The sequence below is a fragment of the Canis aureus genome, chromosome 27 (assembly GCF_053574225.1).
Source record: "Canis aureus isolate CA01 chromosome 27, VMU_Caureus_v.1.0, whole genome shotgun sequence".
Classification (NCBI taxonomy): domain Eukaryota; kingdom Metazoa; phylum Chordata; class Mammalia; order Carnivora; family Canidae; genus Canis; species Canis aureus.
Window position 1 is genome coordinate 19,933,345 of NC_135637.1, and position 10,529 is coordinate 19,943,873.

A 10,529-nucleotide genomic window follows, 5' to 3' on the forward strand; every position below is an offset into this window, starting at 1 on the left:
TCAGGGCATGATCCTGGGTTCAGGGATCAAGTTCCACATCAGGCTCCCTGTGAGGAGCCTGTTTCTCCCTCTGCCTGTGTCTCTGCCTCTCTCTGTGTGTCTCTCATGAATAAAAAAATAAAATCTTAAGAAAAACCTTAAATTTTAAAGATCTAATTGGCCTTATTTTTTAAAGCTTATTTATTTATTTTTTAGTAATCTCTACACTATTGTGGGTTGAACTCATGACACATGCTTGTCCAGAGTCACATGCTCCTCTGACTGAGCCAGCCAGGTGCCCCCTAATTGGCTTTATTAATTGATTCATGAATCAGGCAGCATCCAGTCTAGCAAGTAAACAAGAGTTCCAAAGGGCTATGGAAAAGGAAAGGTTTTTAAAGCTAGAGAAGGAATGGAAAAAAAGCAAATGGTTAGCAAAGAGTTCATTGTTTTAGGCAGTCACCCTCCTTAGGGGCACTGAAGAGGCCTATCAGTAAATTTCCTAGTGTTAACCCAAGAGTTCCCATGTTGACTGGTTAAAGATTACATTTGGGGGGGGGAGGTTGAAACTGCTGTTAGGTTAAGTATTAAGTCCTGGTTAATTGACTTGGGGCTTTAATCTCAGTGACACCATTTTGGGCCAGTGGTTTTCTAACAGTGCTTAATAAACACATTAACTAGTATTTAAAAAAAGAGCTATTCTAGCTCCAGAAAAGGGGAACTGAGGCACAAAATGATAGATGGGCTCCTCAAGTTCAACAAGTTTTACTTTCTCAGCCCCAAATTCCTTACCCTCAACCTAGAACTGTTCCTTAAACATGCTCCACCTTATCACATACCTTCAGAAACTTCTTTTATGGCAGAGTAACTCAGGGACACAAGCAAAGGGTTGAAGGGGTGTGAAATGATTAATGACGGTGCTAATGAGTTTTTTTTTGGGTGCGGCAAGAAGAAGCATTTATTTAATAGAATCCTAATACTTTTGGACTCAAATCAATTCTGTACTATGGTTTTTAATGAACTGAGTCAATATAATTTGGTAACAGTACCTCAAAAATAAAAACGTTCCTTAAAGATAATATATATATATATATATATGAAATTGGGAAATATCTGGAGTTTTTTGTTGTTGTTGTTAAAAAAAAAGAAGAAAGAAAAGAAACTCAGAGCCAAGAAGCTTCTAAGCCACACATCACTCAGTGCTAACATATGCACAGTAGCTGAACTCCCTCCTGTCTGGCTGAGGCTGGCTCTCCCCCTCAGCACATGTGCAAGGCTTCTGTGAATGTCACACTGACAAACATTCCCTGGAGCTAGGCAGCTGGAGACTATTTTCTTTTGTGATCCTATCCTTTCCCTTGGATTGCCAGTTTGTCTTATGACATACTCCTTGAAGGTACCTACAAGAAGTCAGGTTTTTGTTCCTTAAGGAATGCTTCGTCTCCAGCTTTAAGAGCCTCTGGTTGTGTATGTGGCTTCTGGGACTTTGGTGGCTTCCCCACTCCTCGTGCACTTGACGTTTGTGCATTCATTCAACCGATATTTATTGAGCCACAAAACCGCCTGGCTCTGTGGTAGGCGCCAAGGACAAAACAGTGAACAAGACCCAAACTGTGCCCTCACACTGTTCACAGACAACTGTGAACAGGGAATTACAACAAAGTGTGGGATACGTGCTACAAGAAATAACGGGGTGCTTCTGTAGCTCTTAACCCAGGCTGGAGTGGGGTATTCAGGAAAGGCTTCCTGGAAGGAGTAGCTTCTGAGACCTGAAGAACCAGCTGGTATTAGTTAGCCAGGCACTGAGAAGAGGAGAAGGAAAAGCATGTGCAGAGAAAGCTGGGAGGGTCCCAAAAAGAGCTTGGTGTTTTGGGGGAAGCTTAGTAGCACAATAATGCCATGAGTTGGGAGTGAGGGGTGTTCTTTCTCCGTCTATAATCACAAGGGACTCATGGGAAGCCCTAATATAAATCAGAGGCTGGGGGCAGCCCAGGTGGCTCAGTGGTTTAGCGCCGCTTTCTGCCCAGGGTGTGATCCTGGAGACTTAGGGTCGAGTCTTGCATCAGGCTCCCTGCATGGAGCCCGCTTCTCCCTCTGCCTCTCTCTGTGTGTCTCTCATGAATAAGTAAATAAAACCTTATATATATAAAAAAAAAAAAAAAAAACAGAGGCTGGCTGAGTCAGGGTATTTCAGCTGCTCCATAGAAATCCGTGTCAGTTGCCTTTACCATACAAATGTTTATTGTATATCCCTGAATAGGATGATTGTAAAGGGGCATAGGCTGGGGGGAGGGAAAAGCCTGAGGGGACTATATTGCACAGTCTCTGAAGGGACCATGACTAGCAAAAGGGTGCTTGTTTAGTTCCCAGAACAGGACCAATCAAAAAATCCAGGAGATCCCTGGGATCTTGAGAAGAAAGACCACAGGGGGCCTGTATTTGAAACGCTAGGATGTTTATTAATAATGATTCCCTAATACTAACTGGAAGCAACCTCAAGGTCCATCCAGTGGGACCTGTCACAGGGATTGGAATGTGGAAGCCTGAAGACTATGCAGACATTACAAAAACCAAGTCCATATATGTAGGTATGAAAAGATCTCTGGGGCACGTGGGTGGCTCAGTGGCTGAGTGTCTGTCTTTGGCTCAGCTCGTGATCCCGGGGTCCTGTGATCAAGTCCCACGTTGGGCTCCCTGCAGGGAGGCTGCTTCTCCCTTTGCCTATGTCTCTGCCTCTTTCCCTCTGTCTCTCATGAAATAAATAAAATCTTTAAAAAAAAAAAAGATCTCCGAGATGTTTATAGAACATCTACTGTGTGGCTAGATGCTAGGGACTCAGCAGCAGCAGAAGAGACAAAGCATCAGCCCCCTGGAGAAAAACCTGTTTCCACACCCTTATCTTGGCTCTTCCTCATGTGCCTCCCCCAGCTTCTCCTCGTCTCCCACTACTACTCAGCCTCCTTCTCTGGGATCTGCTGTGTCTGAAAGCCTGCATTTCATCTTTGCAGAGGCTACTTCTTGGAACATTGATTTCTCCACTTCTGCCTCCCCAGTCTTTTGCTTGGCCAAACCCTCCATGGCCTTCAGGTCCCTGACTTGGTGAGTTGGTGTTCAGTGGTAGCAAGAACTGTGGGACCCTGGTCTAGAACTTTCCTCCAAATATGTACTTCTGAAAGGCTTAGTTGTGTTGCCGATTTACAAAGTCTTTTGGGGGGTGGGGTCAGAGGGAGAAGGAGAAAGAGAATCTTTTTTTTCTTAAAGATGTTATTTATTTATTTATTTATTTATTTATTTATTGAGAGTGTGGGTGGGGGAGAGGCAGGAGGAGAGGGAGAGAGAGAATTTCAAGGAGACTCGCTGCTGAGCACAGAGCCCCACACAGGGCAGGGGCCTGATCTCAGGACCCATGAGATCATAATCTGAGCCAAAGTAATGAGTCAGACACCTAACCGACTGAGCCACTCAGATGCCTCAGGACAGAGAGAATCTTTTTTTTAAAGATTTTATTTATTTATTTATTTGAAAGAGAGCATACAAGACTGGGTTGAGGAGGAGCAGAGAGAGAGCAGGAGAAGCAGACTCCCCACTGAGCAGGGAGCCTGATGTGGGACTGGATCCTGGGACGCTGGGATCACGACCTGAGCCACAGGCAGACGCTTAACCAACTTAGCCACCCAGGCACCCCAGACAGAGAGAATCTTAAGCAAGCTCCACACCCAGCCTTCCCCAGAGCTCAGTCTCATAACCCTGAGATCATGACCTGAACTGAAATCAAGAGTCAGACACTTAGCCAACTGAGCCATCTAGGCACCCTGTGATTTGTCTAAGCATAATCTGCCATCCTTCTCTCAACTTCTGTACAACATCTTGTTGGTATTTTAATTGGAATGGTATTAAACCTATAAATTTACATGTGGAAAATTTTGTCATTATTGCTATATTTGGCCTTCTCACCCAGAAGAACCTTGATGTCACTTTCCATTTATTCACACCTTTTTTTCTTTTCTTTTTTCTATTTGTGGCTTATAATTTTTATATCTGTTGAAGTCTGTATCTAGCACTGTGCTAATAACCAATGACTTCCTCTGATGTCTCTCTCTCTCTCTCTCTCGTTTTGGACAGTGTCATTTTTCCTTATCAATTCTCCAACACCAACTCTCTGTCCAACAATTCAATTCTTTTTTAAAAAAGATTTTATTTTGGGACGCCTGGGTGGCTCAGAGGTTGGGCGTCTGCCTTCAGCTCAGGGCATGATCCTGGAGACCTGGGATTGAGTCCTGCATCGGGCTCCCTGCATGGAGCCTGCTTCTCCCTCTGCCTGTGTCTCTGCCTCTCTCTCTGTGTGTCTCTCATGAATAAATAAAATATTCTTTAAAAATAAAGATTTTAGGGATCCCTGGGTGGCGCAGCGGTTTGGCGCCTGCCTTTGGCCCAGGGCGCGATCCTAGAGACCCGGGATCGAATCCCACATCAGGCTCCCGGTGCATGGAGCCTGCTTCTCCCTCTGCCTATGTCTCTGCCTCTCTCTCTTTCTCTCTCTGTGACTATCATAAATAAATAAAAATTAAAAAAAATATAAAGATTTTATTTCTTTATTTGAGAGAGAGAGAGAGCGAGCGCACAAGTACAGGGAGAGACAAAGGGAGAGGGAAAGGGACAAGCAGGGTCCCTGCTGAGTGCAGAGCCTTATCCCAAGATCATGACTTGACCAAAGTCAGATGCTTACCTGATTGAGCCACCCAGGCACCCCAATTCAATTCTTCTGATGCTACCCAGAGTTAGTGCAGTACCCTACAGGTTAAGGACTCAATCCTGCAAGATATCCTTACTTCAGCCAAGGGCCACAAATGGAGTTCCCACTGTACCCACAGTTGTTTGTTGTTTTCTGGCTGACTACAAATTTGGGTTTTCCAGCAGATCTAATGTTTATGTACCCCCAAAATTCATATGTTGAAATCTGCCTGCCCCCGAGTCTGTTAGATTGGGAGTATTGAGGGGACACCTGGGTGGCTTAGCAGTTTAGCACCTGCCATTGGCCCAGGGCATGATCCTGGAGTCCTGGGATTGAGTCCCGTGTCAGGCTCCCTGTATGGAACCTGTTTCTCCCTCTGCCTGTGTCTCTGCCTCCCTCTGTGTGTGTGTATGTGTGTGTGTGTGTGTGTGTGTGTGTCTCATGAATAAATAAAATCCTTAAAAAGTATTGGGGAAGTATTAGGCCATAAGAGTAGAACTCTTATGAATAGAAATAGAGCTCTTATAAAAAATAGACCTCAGAGGGCAGCCCAGGTGGCTCAGTGGTTTAGCGTTGCCTTCAGCCCAGGGTGTAGTCCTGGAGACCTGGGATAGAGTCCCACGTCAGGCTCCCTGCATGGAATGGAGCCTGCCTCTTCCTGTGTCTGTGCCTCTCTCTTTCTCTCTCTCTCTCTCTCTGTCTCTCAGGAATAAATAAATTAAATCTTAAAAAAAAGAGAGAGAGAGAGACCTCAGAAAGCTCCCCTGCTCCTTCTGTCATGTGAGGACACAGAGAGAAGACAGCCAGGTATATAAACCAGGAAGTGGACCCTGCCTTAATCTTTGCAGGGGCTACTTGTCAGAACCCAACCATGTCAGCATCCTGATCTCGGACCTCCAGAACTGTGGAATTTTGGTTGTTTACAAACCACCTGATCTATGGTGTTCTGTTATAGCAGCCCAAGCAGACTCAAACAGGAGTCCTGAGAATGGAGATGGTTTTTAGAGCCAGAAAACAGGGATTATGAGAAGTGGCCAAAAGTGAGGCCTGGACACTCCTTCCTTCAGAGATAGAGGAGAAGAGGTGGAACAAGCAGATGAAGTTAAGGAGGAGGACCCAGGGAGATAGGAGAACTGTGAGAGTCCTGGGTGTCCTGGAACCCCAGCAAAGAATGAGTTTCAGAAGGGAAGAAAGCAAATTGTGACAAGCGTATCAATGAAAGTCACTGGATTGAGCACACAGTGGTCATTGGTCACCTTGATAAGCTGTTTTGGTGCTCTGAATTGAGAAGACAATGGATAATGGGCTGTGTCTCTGTCCTTTCGGGCTGCTATATCAAAATACCACTGACTGGGTGGCTTATAAACAACCAAAACTCATTTCTCATAGTTCTGAATCACAGATATTGAGATAGTGGTCCTCTCCTTTATCAACAGTTTCACTTTCCCCAGTTCCAGCTTCAGTCTTGAAGCAGATGATCCTCCTTCTGACTATCCTCGGAAGGTCAATAGTAACCTAATATTATGTCACAATGCCTGCTATTCACCTCACTTAATCTCATCACATAGGCATTTTCTCATCTCATATCATCACAAGAAGGGGGAGTTCAGTACAATAAGATATTTTGAGAGAGAGATCATATTCACACGACTTTTACAACAGTTCTGTAATTGTTCTACAGTTATAATTGTTCTATCATAAATTATTAATTGTTAATTACTGATTGTTAGTATAGTTACTGTTGTTAATCTCATACTGTGCCTGATTCATAAATTAAACTTTACCATAGGTATCTCTGTATGGGAAAACCAGTATATATCTAGGATTCTGTATTACCTGTGGTTTCAGACATCCATTGGGCATCTTGGGACACATCCTCCACGGATAAGGGGGGCATTAACCATATAGGCAACTCTTTGGAGGAAAGCTGAATGGGGTGATAGCTGGAGGACAGTGTATAGTTAAGGAAAGCATTTTTTTAAAGATTTTATTTATTTATTCATGAGAGACACAGAGAGGCAGAGACATAGACAGAGGAAGAGGCAGGCTCCTCTCAGGGAGCCTGATGTGGGACTTGATCCCAAGACCGGGACCACGCCCTGAACCAAAGGCAGACGCTCAACCGCTGAGCCACCCAGGCATCCCAGGAAAGCATTTGTTAAAGATGAAGAGCATGGCAAGATGTTTGTACACTAATGGGAATAATCCAGTAGATGGGGGAAATTAATGATGCAGGATTTGGCATACTGGCAATCACAGAAGTGAGAGGAGATGGACTCAGGGCCAAGGAAGATGGCCTTAGGTAGGAGAACTCATGGTTCATGCCTGGTACCTGGAGAGGAGGCTGTGTGCATATACATGTGCGTGGGTGGGAAGCGGTGGTGGTAGGAATGTAAGGAAGCTTATTAAAAGAATGAAGCAAATTTATATGTCGTGACATGGAAAACTCAGAATCATCCCATTTTGGTAAAAAGAAAGAAAAAAAACTGTTTTATGCATTTAAAAAATCTAATTTTAACAGTTGTTATCTTTGAGTTGTAAGATTACCAGGAACGTTCTTTTCCAGATTCTAAATTGCTGCAGTGTTTGACTTTTATACAATGAGTACCTATTACTTCTGAAAGTAGAATAAAACAGATTATTTTTAACTTTGAAGGGTGTTCATCAGAACAAAACGTTGTTAGAATACTGAAGAATTGGAAACAACCCAAGTGTCCAATGATAAGGGATTGTTTCAAAAAAGTTATGGATGGAAAATAGTTACGGATGGACTATTAAGGAGCTATTGAAAAATTATGTGGGAGGCGCCTGGGTGGCTCAGTCAGTTAAGTGTTTCCCTTTGGCTCAGGTCATGATCCTGGGATCCTGGGGTGAAGCACCGTGTCTGGTTCCCTGCTCAGTGGGGAGTCTGCTTCTCCCTCTCCCTCTGCCCCTTCCCCCCTTGTGTGTGCTCTCTCTCTCAAATAAGTAAATAAAATCTTAAAAAAAAGAAAAATTATGTTGCAGAAGGCTTTTAAGGACATGTAAAAGCATGTAACAAAAATAATTACAGTGTGATAGATATCATATGAATATTGATATATATACATATGCATAGAAAAATGATGGTGTTACAATGGTCCTTTCTATACAGTTAATAGTTATAATTTAATTCTTAGTGTTCTTCTGTATCTTTTATTTTGCCCATTTATTATTTTTATAATTTTTAACAAAAAATGGAAAGAAAACTGGTTAAAAATCCCATATTTCACACCTGTGATGGCTGTGACATTGAGACTGAGAACAGTCTGAGTGCAGCTAGCTGCACTAATTAATTATTGTACTTTATAGCTTGGTGGTAAAAGGCCGTAAATCTAGGATTCCTAATTTATATGAACTCCTATAGAAAATAGTCATAGTCACAGAAGCTCTGCCAGAACAACCAGGCACCTCTGCTTAATGAAATACAGATCTTCTTTGACTTTTGATGGGTTTGATTCCATTAAACCCATCATAAGTTGAAAATATACTAAGTCAGAAATGTATTTAATATGCCTAACCTACTGAAAATCATAGCTTGGCCTCGCCTATCTTAAAAGTACTCAGAACACTTACATTAGCTTATCGTTGGGTAAAATCATCTAACACAAACCCTATTTTATAATAAAGTGTTGACTAGCTCATGTAATTTATTGAACACTGTACTGAAAGTGAGAGGCAGAATGGCTGTAAATGTATCAGATTTTTACCCTTGCGATTGCATGGCTGACTGTGAGCTGTGGCTGGCTGCCACTGCCCAGCAGCACAAGAGTATATAGTACCACATATTGCCAGCCCAGGAAAAGATCCAAAATCAAAATTCAAAGTTGGTTTCAACTGAATGTGTATCACTTTTGCACCACCATAAAATAGACTAGAAGATTAGAAGAAATAGATTTTTATGTCCAGCTTTAAGCTCTGGCTTTGAGATCCCCAGATGTCAAGTTTGGGGGCACCTAAAATTCTTTCTTTCTTTCTTTCTTTCTTTCTTTCTTTCTTTCTTTCTTTCTTTCTTTCTTTCTATGATAGTCACAGAGAGAGAGAGAGAGAGAGAGAGGCAGAGACATAGGCAGAGGGAGAAGCAGGCTCCACGCACTGGGAGCCCGACGTGGGATTCGATCCCGGGTCTCCAGGATCGCACCCTGGGCCAAAGGCAGGCGCCAAACTGCTGCACCACCCAGGGATCCCAAATTCTACTTTTCTGAGACAGGACATCCTTCCCTGCCCTGGAGAGAACTGGAGCTTTGCAAACTGATGTCTAAAATGGAGTAAACAAGAGACTGAGGCAAAGGAGCAACAAATACTTCCTCAGTGGTGATCTGGCTGCCACATTGGTCCCCCTGCCCTGGTCTTCTCAGTGACCCTCTGATCACGTGTGCCCCCACCTACAGCCTTTCAGGGCCAATGGTGGCCTCAGGACAGAGTCCATATATCTTAGCGAGGCTTACAAGACCTTGAAGGTCTGGCTGTTGCCTCCCCACCCAATTCTAGCTTCATTTCTCCCACTCCCCTAGATCACTTCTCTGTAGCCAAGTTGGCCTTCCTTCAGCTGTCAACCTCCTTCAAGCCTTGAGAACTTTGTGCTATTCCTTTCACCTGAGAATCTTCTGCCTATCCCCTTCTGCAAGATCCTGTTCCTTTAGATTGCTCCCCAAATGTGACTTCCAAGGAAAGCCAGCCTAGGGCACTGCCCTCATTAACAGATTTTATACTGGCCTACATTCTCTATCATTGGATTTGTCACAACTGTAATCACATCATCATATGCATCTTGTTCAGTCCCCACCTCCTCCACATACAAAATGTAAACATCATTACAATGGAGCTATATCTCACTTACTTCCTTTCATGACCCTAGTGCCTAGATGGGAACCTTGTACAACTAGGTGCTCAATAGGTATCTGCTGAAAAAAAAACAAAAACAAAAAACAAGTGACTAAGAGGTAGGGCAGGAACTCCCAATGTCTATCCTCTAAGTGGCCAAAGCACTTAGACAGGAAAAATTAAATAAGTAATGGAGCATCTCTTGGGCAGGTGCTAGGGATATACATCTCTGTACCTTGCACCTACCTTAGGGCCTGGCCCATGTTAAAAGCTCAGAGAATTGCTAGCTGAATAAGCATTACCTCTTCCATCTTCACGTACTCCTCCCTCCATGGTGATCTCATCCAGTATCATGGCTTTAAATGTCACTTATAAGCTGATGACTCCCCAGATTATATAGCACTAGCCTGGACCTCGTCCCAGAACTCATATATCCAACTACTTATTTGATACCTCCACTTGGAATGTTTCTAATAGGCATCTTAAAGTTAAAATGGCCAAAACAACTTTTTATTTCTGTTTTGGCCAGCCTTCCCCAGCCCAACCTATTCTTCTCATTGTTCAGGCCACAAGTTTTGAAGTCATGCTTGACAACTCTCTTCTCTCACACCTTTCACACAATTAATAAACAAATCTGTCAGCTCCACCCTCAGAATATATCTAATATCCAACCACCTCTCTTCCTACCTCTGCCTGGTTCAAGCCATCTGATGCAATAGCCTCTACCTGGCCTCTCTGCCTCCAATGGCTTCTCCATACTCTATCCTCCACCCAGTAGTCAGGTCATCAAATCTTGGCTCAAATGTCACCTCCTCAGACAATCCTTCCCAGAAATCTCTATTTAGAACAATACTCATCCTATCACCATGGGTTCTCTTTTTCTATTTTATTTTTATCCATTGCACTTATCAGAGTATGACATATTTTTGCTTATTTATTATTTTTATTCTCCTGTTAGAATGTAGGTTCCATGAAG

General features: G+C 43.3%; 1 protein-coding gene across 1 annotated transcript in view; it reads left to right on the forward strand.

The window, feature by feature from the left end:
• DYNLL1 (dynein light chain LC8-type 1) overlaps positions 1–10,529 on the forward strand; it is a 31,747-nt gene that overhangs the window by 7,220 nt on the left and 13,998 nt on the right. The window lies entirely within an intron of this gene.